Source organism: Rhipicephalus sanguineus, chromosome 1 (genome assembly GCF_013339695.2).
Source record: "Rhipicephalus sanguineus isolate Rsan-2018 chromosome 1, BIME_Rsan_1.4, whole genome shotgun sequence".
Classification (NCBI taxonomy): domain Eukaryota; kingdom Metazoa; phylum Arthropoda; class Arachnida; order Ixodida; family Ixodidae; genus Rhipicephalus; species Rhipicephalus sanguineus.
The window spans coordinates 204,805,500-204,820,271 of NC_051176.1; the positions used below are offsets into that span (position 1 = coordinate 204,805,500).

At 45.8% G+C, this 14,772-nt stretch overlaps 1 protein-coding gene across 1 annotated transcript in view; it reads left to right on the plus strand.

Moving 5' to 3' along the window:
- The first annotated feature begins 3,858 nt into the window (after positions 1-3,858).
- LOC119405993 (uncharacterized) overlaps positions 3,859-14,772 on the plus strand; it is a 71,249-nt gene continuing 60,335 nt past the window's right edge. The window contains exon 1 of the mRNA XM_037672818.2: positions 3,859-3,998. The gene's annotated coding sequence lies outside the window, so the exon portion shown is untranslated. The remainder of the gene's footprint in view (positions 3,999-14,772) is intronic.

Below are 14,772 nucleotides of genomic sequence, written 5' to 3' on the forward strand. Positions count from 1 at the left end.
AGGGTCTGTCGTCAAGGCGGGCCGACACACCAGCTAGCGGCAGTCTCTGCACGCTGTAGCACGTTCTTTGTCGCTGTGGCCGTAATAAAATTCCAAGCCATAAAAGCAGGTGCTAAATCAATGAAACACATCACTGCACCTATTCATGTGGTCATGATCAGGCGGGTGCAGTTCTGGTAGATTTAGCGTATTATATTGTCGCAGAGTCTGCGCAGATTTCTTCGCAGTTGATAAAGTACAACTGCAGGTATCCGGGCGCGAAAATCATTAACTGCCTGAGAAAAACCTTGAGACTGGGCTCTTCACCAAGCAGCGACTCTCTAGAAAACCACGGCGTCCTGACCTCTGGTTAATTAGAATCCCAAGACTGCGGACGCGTCCAAGGCAGTTCAAAGCATATGCAAGTTCTTACAGAAAAATTCGGCAAGTACCACGTACCGTGGGAATCGATGTAATGCGAAGCATGCGGCGGGAAAATGGCTGTGGAGTAATTTTTTTACATTGAGCGAGACGTTACGAAACGACGCTAAAGATAGGCGCAAATCGTATACGCACACACATATGTTGAAGAGTCGCACATGTGTTATATGACCAGTTGCTTACAGTTGCGTAACGATGCCAACAGCAACATAAGTATGACCAACACCAGACGCGGTAAGCCGATATGTAGTTCTTATACTTATCCGTAATGAAGGAGACCGCACGCACGTTTCACGAACCCGTGTGCATGTGTGGAAGGGGTTCTTGACAGTTATCACGTAGATGGCGGCAAAAAAAAAGAGCTGTGCGTTTTGTATGCAAAAGATATGACACGGATTTTTCTCCGTCGAATTGTCTTCCTCACCTAGGTCTCACTACACTTGCGAAGCGTCGCCACGTTGAATGCCTCAAATTCCTTTACAATCTAATCAATTCTCCCCGCCTCGACACTCTAGACAACTATCTTCAGTTCTCCAGACCTTTATCTACGCGGAGCGACCACGCCCTTAACATTACAACTTTTTTCACCCGCACTGACATGTTCAAATATAGCTTTTTTCCTGCAACTATAGAAGCCTGGAATTTGTTGCCCGGAAGTGTGCGCTGCTTACCACTGAAAGAATTTCTGGAAGCATGTTCATGAATGTTGATTTGCTGTTATTGTTTTGTTTTCTTTTCCCACTCCTGCAATAGCCTCATTGAGGCTGCAGTATGTAAAAATAAATAAATAAAAATAAAAGTGCAATTTCTTTGTTACTGTGATTGATGTGCGCAACGCAGTCCTCACCGATTCCGCTCATTGTATGTGTGTGTTCGGTGTCTGGCGGCCGGCGAAGTGCGATGCGGCCTACGTTGAAGTTGCACATCGACGTGTTCTTATTGTGCCCACGCCTCCGCGTCTGCAATGAGGCCGCTTGCTGTGCATGACACATTGAAATCCCGTGATTGCAGTGGGCTCATCACTCCAGGTTTCAGACAGTGCTAACATGCCCATTTCTGTGAGCAGAGCGTCTTTTTCGAGGTCGTGCACGTGCGCGTGCACAGACTGTACGTTGAGAGCGGCGAGCGTGAGGTGGTGTTGTGCTTGTGACAACGAATGAAGGTGGTAGCCCGGTCCAAGGCAATGTCTAGAGGTCTGTTTGCTACCCTGGTCATGTCTTCGACAGACTGTGTCGATAGAGCCGGCGACATGTCGGAACCTGAAGTCACCTTTTGCGTTGGTGGTGGCGCCCTATCCTGTCTTCTCTTTTTTTTTCCTTGGTTGTCTCAGTTGCGCCGCAAATATTTTATTAAGCTATGCACCAACTCGCCCAACGTCACACTCTGCTGAGGCATCGGCCGTTGAGGCTGGTAGCCCTGGAAAGAACTTCGTAGACCAACTTCAGTGGATGGCGCTTATCGTATCCGAAGACTCCCTGGACGTATGCGGCCATTTGAGACTTATATATAGTTATGGCGTTTGCTTGCGCAAGGGGAAACTTTGCCCTCTTACACGAGGTATTTTTCTGGCGTATGTCATGGTTAGGGTGGTCCCACGGGCACTCATTTCAATTCTATTGAGAGTGTGAGGTAGTGACGTGCTTCGTCCTGGCTGGGACGACAATGCCTACCATGGAAGTTGGAAATTCAAGCCACAGTCGCAAGAGGTTGCCTTGCTCCTCACGCTCGATGTACCACAAGATGCCCATGTTTTCATTAACGAGGCCGTCGCTTACGTCGATGTTCGCCGTGATCATGTACGGCTTGCCGATGCTCAGGTAAATTGAGGCCGGCAGGCTAACCATGTCGCTTCCGTTCATGTTGGCTACCTTGGTCAGGGCATCCCTGCGTACCTGCTCGTTCTTATAGCCAGTTATGTTATCGCATGCGGGATGACATAACACGTTGTCCGCAGCGTTGAGGCAACGTGCGTTATAGCGGTCGACGTCCGCATTGCTGAAGTATAGCCGTATGCCGTCAGGGCACTTAGCGGCGCCTTCTTCGCGTGTGACAAAGCGGCTCTCAATCAATCTGGTGTCATCCTCGGTCAGCATGCGGCCGTCGCCCAGCCCCATATGAAATGAAGAGAACACTGCGTCATTCTGGCGGACCACGTGGACGAGTGAATTGCAGTCGAGCGTCTTCCAAGGGTGTTCTGTCTTCAGCTCCCTCACTTGCCTTGCGTTGGCCGTTAATGTGTCGACTGAGACTATCGTTAATGTGTTGACTGAGTCCTATCGTCGGCGGAGCCACCCACTTGATCTGGGGGGACCTCCGGCTCCCCTAAATATCAGTTCCTCAGGACTCCAATGAAGTTCCTGTCATGTCATGAGACTGTGAATCACCTGTGGCACATACCCGCATAACATGAACTGCGGTATGCAGGTATGCGCCACACGTGACTGAGGGAAAGGATTTCGTGACGTACGCGACAGGCAAGTCATGTTATTCATGTCGTGACCAGTGAATCGTGTTCGTCATGCACTGATCCCCTGCTATTCCAATTTTGGTATATTACAAGTTATGGAGACGATCAAGACAGCGCCCAGACGTAGGCGGGTAGATAGATAGATAGATAGATAGATAGATAGATAGATAGATAGATAGATAGATAGATAGATAGATAGATAGATAGATAGATAGATAGATAGATAGATAGATAGATAGATAGATAGATAGATAGATAGATAGATAGATAGATAGATAGATAGATAGATAGATAGATAGATAGATAGATAGATAGATAGATAGATAGATAGATAGATAGATAGATAGATAGATAGATAGATAGATAGATAGATAGATAGATAGATAGATAGATAGATGCCAAAGTGCCTGAAGTTTGCTAAGAAATGCTTCGCATTTAATAAAAGTATGTCCCTTGATTCATGTTCGCTTTCGTTTTTTCCAGTAGCTTTTTTTAGAGTCTCTTCGTTAAACTGAACCGTTAATGTGATAGAGAAAAGGAGATTCGTCTCGTAGAAAACTAAAATCCAGAAGGAAGCGCTCAAAACACAGCAGTTGCACTTCACAAGTTGGCTATAGAACGAAATTACCTTCCTATAAGACCGCTTCTTTCACATTTGAGTCTGTAGTGATGAGACGAATTGAAATGGAGCGCACTGCCTTTAAAGCTACAGCTTTTTACTGCTTATGAGTGTCGGCTTCGAGGGCCCACAGCACTTGTGGAACGCCTCGGTGGCCACGTGCACGCCAAGAGAAAACGTGGTACGCGTCGGCACACGCATGTGTTCTGTTCAAGGCGTCGGACACGCGCGGTCCGCGGGCGGTCTTTTTCGGCCCCGGAGAAAAGCCGCGTGGACCGCGCCAAGGACCGACGGCGGCGTCGCCGACGCGATTGTCGGCGTTCTCCCGGGGCTCAGCCACGGAAGTATTTCTAGGGGGAAAGGGGGTGGCCCAAAATAAAGCCCGCTCTCTGGGATCCGGGCCAAGCGAAAGGAGCCGCGGAGTCCCAGTCGGGAACGCCGCTCGCACCGGATCCGCCTCGACTGGCCTGCGACCGAAGTCCCAAGGACCGGGTAAGGGCCGCGCCGCAGGGGTCACCCCTCGAGGCTGTCGGCGGCCGACCATCCGCATGCGCGCCTATCTTCTAGTGTCGATACGTTCGAGAAGTGGCACCAGATACACTTACGATGTACCGTAGATCGTGAGCTCCGTCTAGGTGGCCGCGATGCTTTCTGGCAAGCAACTTGCGAGACCAATGGGTGGTGTTGTATCAATGGGCGGCGTTGTAGTGCGTCGTTGGTAGCAGCGCTTCGCGATGGAAACAATAACACCACAAGGCTTTTATACATGCCGCCGTCGTCTAGGATACGAGTATACTTTAATTCAGGTAGACGCGTTCGACCTCTCGATCGAGGCGGCCTCACTGACACGAGAGGACGGGCGTGTATCCAATATGAGGGCGGCATTAAGCCGGCTACCGACAGGTGAAACACGCAAATACTAATGACTAGTGAAGGTGAGCCCATGAGGACAGACTATGTAGGCCAAGAGAAGTCAGTGAGCAAGCACGTGCTCGAAGTAAAGACACCTGTATTTACATTGTTGCTGCTGATCATTTGCTATCACAAATAAATTAATTTCAAGTTAATTAACAACATTAGGAAATGTTTACACGGAAATGAATATCGAAGAACTGAGGCCTTTAATCGTTGTTTGAGCCAATGTCAGCTTCAACCGTGTACCGTATCCTCGAGGAAATTGTGGGTTGTTATGTAACTGCTTTGCACGAGGCCACGTTTTCAGCGTATTTATTTCACCGATTTTTTGCCTGCTGTTGTGTTTATGCTGCCACGTGCCTTATGTTTTGACGTTATGTTTCATGTAGTCTTTTGAAAAGTGGCTTGAGCTTTCGTTAGTATTCTCAACTTGCGAGCTTTACTGTCGTGTCATTAACGTAGTGGATCGGTTGTAAGGTACGTAGAATGCCAAGCAAGTTTTCCCAGTTAAGGCAGTGAAACAACCGGTTGTCGACGCACTTTAAATGTTTCGAAGTGTGTGGCGTTGAGCTGGCCGAACCACGCCTGTCAATAGCTTTAGTGCTCCACCTTCCTCTTTGTATAATGTATGGCCCCTCAGCACACGTAACCAGGAAAAGTAAGTGATTGTTCGCAAAAAAAAAAAAACAAAAAAAATTAGCGTCGTTCACGGACATGCGTACTTGGACGCTGTATAGGTATGCACCGGTATCAAATTCGTGTACCTAACGCGTAGCTATAACATTATTGTGTTAAATACCACTTTACCATTGTCTTTTCCTTTCGCCAGAAATGCCTACTTTATATACCCCAAGAACGAATACCTCAGAAAATCAACCACAAATAGGTTTCGGCTAGCATTCATCAGTGACGAACGCTTACGTTACACTTTTTGTTTCAGGTGGCGCATGCCATCTCGAGCATAACGAGGGGTTTTTTTTTTTCTCCCTTTAAATGTTGATGTGTTTATTCATGCTGTTATGCACGCCCCGTCTACAGCTGCTTTCAAATGAATATGATATGGTGATACTCTTCGCTAACTGTGGAATGTGCTGTTGTTTGTTTTTGCTTCTAATTATAAAGCCTATTAAACGGCGATAAAGCATGACAAAAGTCAAGCAAGTTCCGCGATCGACAAGTTTATGAAGCATTTGAACTTTCATGAAAACCAACGTCAGCACATCGGAGGCGCACTGGTAATGTTTGTTTCGCAGCTAGCTTGTTGGTTTTTATTAGCTTTGACTCGTCCAAGAAGTACGTCATTGCGTTAAGCAGAGTCGCGTATATGGGGCCTATAAAAGGCTCCTTTTCCGCTACAAGCACCTCACGCAGTCATATGCTGTCCATAGTGATACAGGGCCACAATGTACCGGTAAAAGCCTACTTGAAAAAATTTTTGAGACCCTCCAGTCCCGAAAATTCGGGAGTTTTCCCCCTTTTTTGTGAACGTGTGCCTTATGCGCGTGTATAGCAGCCTGCACTGAGCTATATTCCATTTATTTTTAATAAACAAGCTAAATAACATACTTCGATTTTTTCATAGCTATTTGTGTAGGCCTGAGTAGTGATTTAAAAAAAGAAGAAACGAGAAACAGTTGTGCCAATCGCCATAACAGAGCGACCTTCAGAACGACTTCGTCAAGAAAGTTTACATATGCAACGCTGCTTCCAGTTTACTTTTATTGATGCCATATAAATATGCAGTTACCCTGCCGTGTTCATGTGGAGGCCGATCAGAACATCTGCATCTGTAAAGAAGCTGAGTAAGTTTTAAACGATGCCGTAACTCAAAAGCCAGAGGTTCCTGACAATGTGATAATGTGTAATAATAATAATAATAATAATAATAATAATAATAATAATAATAATAATAATAATAATAATAATAATAATAATAATAATAATAATAATAATATATGGGGTTTAACGTATCAAAACCACGATATGATTATGAGGGACACCGCAGTGGAGGGCTCCGGAAATTTCGACCTCCTAGGGTTCATTAACGTGCGCCTAAATCTAAGTACATGGGCCTCAAACATTTTCGCCTGCGATAATGTGTCAAGCACCGCTTACAAGCAATGTCAAGTCACTGTTGACACAGTATTCAGTGGCCAAATAACCTCACGTAACTATTGCTTTCTTCGTATTGCCCATTTCTTGGAGGAAGGCTAGTTTGCCCCAGTATGCTTCCTCTTGTCACTGCCGTATACGTAGCCGTATCTTCCACTCGTGGTAAAAGGACACTGACGCCCATTTGGCAGAAAAAAAAATATAAACGCGACAGTGACGATGTTCTTTCGTGGAGCGCTATATAGAACGGAGCCCACTGCGGCTTAGCGCTTATTCTTGGCCCTACCGTAATGTCCGTTGAAACACAAAGTAATATGAGCACCCTTAATGTTGCTGAAGCGGTTTTAGACACGTCAAAGTGGTTTTGCTGAATTGTTTTGATCGCTGGGACATCTGGTAGGCATGAGGTTAATTAGTTCCAAAAGTCTGTTTTTTGTTTACTTAGCCTAAAAAGAATTTAGTGGGCAAACAATAAATTTTCAACAAGTTCTGAAAACATTCTTAGAACTATTCCTAGGACAATAGACGTGGGAAACATGGACGGTTGTCTCCATGCACAGCACACAACGAGTCCTACTTGTGGCTTAACCCTTAAAAATACCTAGCGAATGGAACCCTTAAGACAAGACCAATTCCAGCGTCATGAAGACAGATTCACTGGCACGTTTTCGCAATCCAAGACGAGAACATTGCGTAGAAGTTTGATTTCCTCTACAAATTTTTAGTTGAATAAAAATTTGTGTGAAGAGAGAGAGAGAAATAAACGTTTGTTTGCGAAACAGTGTTCCGAGCGATGCTCGGCATCACCCTAAGGTGGGAGGGCTCTCTAGTCCAGGAACCCTCTGGGTGAAGCGATTAATTAAATGTTATATCAAGTAACGGCGATAGCTACAATTGGGTTTATTTTCATACTCTATGCAACGTGTAACCTTAGTAGTGTTTATATGCGCGCAATGCACAAATCACACCTTTACTTCCTCTAATACTCACGCTTATGTTGATGTGCCGTCTGCACGCTTTGGCGAAGGGCAAGCACCAAATCAAGGGGATGCACTCTGTGAGAGAAACATCAAAAAAGCGTCAAGGTGTCAGGAGAACGAAGGCGATCTAAGATACTCGTCGTTAGAGGAATCGTAGTGCAAGATTTCTTTTTTATTATTATTTAGAAACATGGGTATGTACAATTATTCATAAATCCCAAACTTATTACTCAAGCAATGATAAAAAGAAACAGAATATCGCAAGCACGACAGCTAGCGCACGAGGAATCTCTCCACGGGCACCAGTACTGAAAGCATACAACGTATACAACGGCCGCCCATCGCACCGAAGCTAAAGATTACACACAGCATTATTTTGTACACATACTCATATAAGCCCAAGACGACACGGAGATCTGCCCGTTAAAAAAATAAGCACAACGCAATGAAAACAGAACAGTAACGTCGTTTATACGTAATGCATAAGAACAGCATATCCGAAAAAAAATGTTGTGACGAGTACCCAATCGCGACCAAATGGGGCATATAATTCTTGAGACTTGTAATGTATACCGAAGAGCTCCGCTTCCGCAGGTGAAATATCGGAGGATAATCAGTAACGTCTATTTGATACTTTGACAGGTGTGTGCACAGAGAAGCGACCATACATACACTCGACCCTGAAATGTGGTCCACCCGCATAGACAACAATGATGACGCCCGGCTCCTTTTACCCGCTACATTTCTAACAACACGCAGGTGTACGCTTAGATCATTGTCTTCGATCCGGTACCATCCGCCCCCTTTGCTAACCCTCATGAGTTGGCTTGTTGTCTTACCATGAGCTTCGACTGCTACGTTTTGTGTATAAACAACTTTCCTGCCATGACCTCTCTCACTGAGCGATCGAATGGCGCGAGATACGTTTTCACCCGGGGCTAAACACATAAGCTGATAGTGGCTTCGGCCTCAGAATATCCAGGCGATAGAGAAGCTGCGTCACCTCGTAGGTTCTGACAACCATGTGTGCGGCGGCCTTCACTACAAGTGGGCGCGCATAGCAGGTTTGCATCCGGTCGTGTAGTGGGACTCATTCACAAGATGAGATTAGACAGCTTTGGGACCGAGCCCACATGAAGTCGAAAGTGGGTCGTCGTTCCTGGCAAAGGAACAAAACCTAGAATGCCCGGACGTCGCTCTGCTGTGCTTTTGTTTCCTCGTTTAGACCTTGTAACTGTGGGCTGCGCAAGAAATACCTCGCACTAGGATAACCTGTGTCAAGTGAAGAAAAAAAAGGCGACATATATCTAATGGACACGTGAAGCGAACTGCGCTAAAACTTAGGTGAGGGAAGATGTAAATTCATAGAACAAAACGCGCTGCAACGTTCCGTTAAGATGCTGATTCTAGTAGTGACTGGCAATCCTCACTTTTGTTTTCTTCAGCAAGTTATTATTTTAATGGCCCTCAGCTAATCGCTGATTTGGCCAAATTTATAGGAGATGCGACCATTTAAGCTTGTGGCAGACCATTATACAGGCGACGGGATTACTTCAGTAAACATACTGATTTTATGCATAAAATACATATATGAAAGGTTACTAATTGCGAAATATATTACATAATAGTCAGCATAAATCACCACTAAACAGGCTGTGATGGCGAAATATAGCCACATTGATGGAATAAGCAGTATATAGCTAGCTCCTAGAAAAATCTGTATGTATGTATGTATGTATGTATGTATGTATGTATGTATGTATGTATGTATGTATGTATGTATGTATGTATGTATGTATGTATGTATGTATGTATGTATGTATGTATCACCTAAAACCCCTGACAAAGTGGGTCCATCCCTGAGATTGTGCAGTATGCAACTGACACGTGGTTTCAAGTCGCTTAATAGAGCATGCACAAATAGGCAAGCAAAATGCAGCGAGTTATGTCAAGCAAAGTTGTACAACAAAAACAATCTTATAGCCGATCGAACGTTGATCGTAAAAAACATGGCTGATCTCTCCGTCGTAGCAATCAATATCACACGAAAGTGAAACGTGTCTTCAAAGAAGTAGTGCTTATTGTGTAGTGATATATGAGAGCTTGCACAATGTCTATTCGTGTTTGGCAGCTATAGCACCGTCTGGCGTGGATGCACCCATGTTGACGCCTAGTTCGTAGAGGTTCGTAGCTTGAGCCGCAAACGCGTGCGTCCCGCTGGCCTCTGTCTCGCTCCACCAAGGTACGACATTCGCCCGTCGAAATCGTGTCCTTTCTGCAACGCGTATTGCAGCAGTTTTGTTAGTCGGTGCTCTCGCAATCGAAGTAGTCCGCGGCGGAGAAATCCCGTTGGTGCATGTAGAAGCTGCACTACTCCGATGAGCCGGTGCACGCTAACACGAAGCGAAAGGCAAAAAACGTAACTGAGTCTAGGGTGCCTCGGCGACGCCAGTGCGGCCAGTGTCCCTCGCTAGCATCGAGACGCATTAACCATGACCTCCGATATCACGCGCAATCACGGAGTAAGCGCTAGTAAGCGTCAATCGTGCATTTTCACCTCTCAGAGACGGCGGCACCGCCCCGCTCCGCCCCCTCTACCTACACCGCCAACAGAGAGAGAATGTGTGAACGATATAAGGCGCGTTCGCGAAGCGCCCAACATATGCCAGGGTAGCTTAATTGGTTTAGCGTCGGGCGCTTACCGTCGTGACCGCAACGTCGTGGGTTCGATTCCCAGCGGATGATCATTTTTCTTGTTTTTTTTTCTTTCTCGCCCGTTGGCGTCCACTTTATTCCACATGCCGGGGGCATAAAACACTTTCGTGTTAAGAAAGTGTACGCAAATTCGCACAGAAGTTGTGGCATAGTGAGCATCATGTGGCCGAACAACAAAATGCTACTGTGCTCACCAACACGCACTCTACACTTCCCCTCCCCCCCCCCCCCCCCCCCCCCGCCACCCAAAAACAACAAAACCATATACATTCGCGGACAAAACATTCACGTGCACTACGCCACAACTGGCGTGCAAGTTAATTTTTTGTCATTAGACTCTTAGGAAGCATACAGCTTTCCGTATGGTTTGGCGTACTTAAAAAGAGGAGGCGACATTTGTAATATAAAAAGGCAAGACGACAGCTGGCGATTTTAATTGCTTTATGCTTGCATACACTGCGGGATGGGTGGGGAAAGGAGGAAGGAAGGAAGGAATACAAAAGGGAGAAGGCAGGGAGGTTAACCAGACAGCAGTCCGGTTGGCTACCCTACGCCGGGGGAAAGGGAAGGGGAGTGGAAAGATGGGAGAGACAGAGAGAGAGGGGGGAACGAAAAAAAAGGAAATGATGGATACAAATTAGGGATGGGCAGGTAGGTTAACCAGAATTGATACATCTGGTTTGCTACCCTACACCAGCGGGAAGAGGAAAGACGGAAAGAAGAGCGGAGAAAAAGTGCAGGCGTGAAAAAAATTAAAAAAGTAAAGGTGAAGAGCTGTAGTATCACGTTCTATCCAATAGGCCACTGCCACGCAAGAAATCCAACAAAGCCTTAATAGATTTCCGGCGCGACGACAGTTTAGAAAAATATACAACAGATATGTATCAGTAACTGCAGCTCAAGCAAACGTTCTAATGCACTTAGCTGATTACCATAAAAAAAATGCAGCCAAATGTATGCGCTCCTGTAGAAATGCAAATGCACGAATAAAACATTTATGAATGCTGCAGTAAATTTGGCCTCATTTTTATCGGTTGTTACTGTAGCTGTTGAACATCTTTTATTTGAGGCTGCCTGTAGAAAGTGTATCGCTCACTCTGCATTCTAGCACTTTCTTTTATTGATATTATATAAGGAGATGTCGGTGTACAAATAAGGCGCCGGCTACTCCTTAGCTTTTAGAGTTGTCGAAAATAGAACATGCAGGGTCCAAAATTTCCGAACGTAAAAAATCCGTAAAGATATGCGGCTGCTATTTTACACACCCCTTTATGAATGTAACAAACAATTTATCAAAGCGCATATGTCGATTTGTTTTCGGTAAGGAATTCCGGTTTTCCCCGGAATTTCTTTTCCCGGGGAAAACCGCACAGCTAGTTATGAAACGAACAGTCCGAGTCTTCTACTGCACACTAAAAAGGCTTCCACACATCTTCATGTAAATTATGTACGCAACCGTACCGCAAAAAAAAAAATCTATCTTTTTCCAATTCGCAGAACACATTCATGATGTCAGTACGAAGGCTAGAACGATAGAATTCCCAGATTCCCAGAAGTTAATAATTAATAAATGCGACAATATACAGTGTCAGTGCCAGGAATTATTTTTGGAGGGCAACGCAGTTAACCATGAAGTGGGTGGTGGGCCGGCAGGTGTTGCCAGGTGACGCTTTACGCTAGGTATTCTACGGCAGACGAAAACTTCGGAAGGAGCACACGGCTGGTGCACCACCCCCTGGCAACGTATCCTGGTGTTAGAACTCCTGTTTCTTCTAATCAGCTTTCATAAAGGCAACACGGTCGGATGATGTGGTGTTGCAACGACAACCGCTTGGACTGCAGCACGAATTAGACGACATTTGAATAAGCGATCCGTTTTACGTAGCGCGGAAGCATGATAAGCGAAGAATTGCCCAATGTACAGCAGAACGCGGAATTCATGGGCCCTTGCGGAACATTATTCATGGCACACATACCGGTACTTCGGTCGTGGCAGAGCGCGTATAGTCACAAGATAAGTGACGGCTACAGATGGAATCGTAAATTCGTGTCATCTCCTACAGTGAATGCTTACAAATTTCGCTATAGGCTATTTGCGATGCGCTGCAGCTAATACGGAAAGCTTGACTGCACTAAGTGCCTATAGCGCATTTGCATATGCGTACGCGTCCCGCATAGGAATGACCGACACCGCAGCTTGTGACCACTGCGGAAGTAATGAAACGATTCAACATATTCTGTGCGACTGTCCACAGTACTGTTCGCAGAGACGGTCGCTTTGCAACGCGCTTGATTAATTGGACGACCACGCGCACTCTTTCGGAAGAAAGAATCCTGCGCCACCGACAGGACTTGACCTCACAGAAGAAGGCTGTGCAGGCGCTAATGCGCTTTCTGCGTTCAAGCGGTCTGTCAGAACGGCTCTGATAGGAACGTCCTGCATGTGTGTGCATGTGTGCATTTTTTGTCTTTTTTTAATTTTATCTCTCTCTCTCTCTCTGTCCTCTTTCCGACCCCTATATCCCCACCCCTGTGCAGGGTAGCAAACCGGTTATTACTACCAGGTTAACTTCCCTGCCTCTTCCTTTTCATCTATTTCTCTCTCTCTCTTTCTTTCTTGCCTAATCTATGGTGCTCTGAGCTTAACGATTATTCGCGATACTATTTATTATTCAAGATACCCTCCAAGAAAGACCCCTTATGCACTGTCTCCCCTTCCTCTCCGAGACACAGCGTTAGCACCGAGGTCGTGAATGCTGCAACTAGTGCGTCCAGTGACTTATAAGTGTGGATTTAAGCAAGTAGTATATATAGGTCGATACGGAATACGAATTACGTGGACCGTTTGCGATATGGCTGTTAGTGCCACAGATTGCGCAGTGCAGTGTCTCCTCGTGGCGTACTTTGTTTACAATGCACAGGGTGACCCTGATAGCTTATGCCGACCGCTTTCCCCTCCAGACACTCGAGCTAGTGCCTGTTGCTCGTTTTAAACGCGGTGCTACCGGTGCTACATTGAGCTTTCTTTTGGCCTCCAACATTAGGTTCCGGTGGCTTTCAGTCTCTTATGCAGTTGAATTGCAGTCTCCTATGCAATTCAGTTGCTCTAATATACTCCGTCACAATATTGTGCAACTGGTTGCCACGCGAGAACCCGAGGTCATCGACGACTCCAGTTCTCTTCACCAAGGTGAACGGTTTTGATTAATGCGGATCTGAGGATTCCGTCGCTCTTCGTCGCGAAGCTTGGCTCGCTGCATTTACCGTTTCAATTTCTCAAAGGGCAGCGAACTTGCACCATTTAATGCTCAATTTTCGAGATTTTCGTTTCACGCTTATAGAGACCTCAAGTTCTCTGTTGTTCTTTTTTTTATTAAATGACGAAATCTTGGGAAAATAAGCCCTTGAAGGGCCGCAATTCTGATAACCAAGCATAAACTACAGCGACTGGGGCAAATAAGGGGCTAATGCGTGTACCTTGGTGTCTCGCTCCCGTTAGCAACGTCACGTCCCCTCATTAATCTGAGGCACAGGAGACTTATTACACGCTATTCTGAAGCCTCGAAACCCGTCGGCAACTCCCTAGACTAGCTCCTCAAAAATTCTGCCCACTTCTTTCTCTCTTTGTGCACAACCAATTCTTTCAATGATTGAGGACCGTCCAGGTGCAAAGACACACGTTATGTTTCAGGAGTATCAGTCACGAGTTACACGATCAGCTTTTCGGTATTCAGATCTGTGCTGCCCTGCACAAATTCTACAAGTACCGAAATTAGATAGGTAAATTCAGGGCCTTCAAAGGAAAAGCGACTTTTCCAAGTTAGAAGCGAAACGACTAGAACTACACCAACTATTTCAAAAGTATCAGCACTATATTCATGCTTATATGGGTGACTCTGTCAACGTATTAGGTGAGACAGGAGCTTACGTGACACCAGCTTTATAAGCGAAGTACGCTTTTAAATTCGTATTTCTCGGGCATGCAACTGCGTGCCACAGGGATGCCTTCCAACTGCAATTTATGGGAATCGCGGTCAGAACTTTATGTCTCATACACGCCTTCCTTGAAAACCGTTTTACACCTTGGTCACACTGACAAATTTAAGTGTCATTTTGAGCGAGTGCACTTACGCCCCTATGATGTCACTTTGGCGGCGAGCTGCTGCACGAAAAAAAAAACATGGTTGATCCCTCTGTCATAGGAATCGGTATAACACGAAAGTAAAACGTGTCTTCAGAGACGTAGTTGAGCGTTTGTTGTACATTGTTTCGCCCCGAGGGCGAAGGAATGAATGCTATAGCAACAAGTTGTAATGTCACGTGAAGAACGGCAAGCAGCTCGAAACTTGCAACGCGCTGCTCAAGCAGAAAGAACGCACAGAACGAACATAGGATGTGCGCAAACTAACAACTGTCACAGCTCGACAGTTAAAGCGCGTTGGTAAATACAAAGGAGGACGCACGAAACGAACGCACAAGTATACACAGGATGAGCGCGAACTGTCACAGATGTAACTTATTTGTTTGTGAGCAGCGCGCTCCTT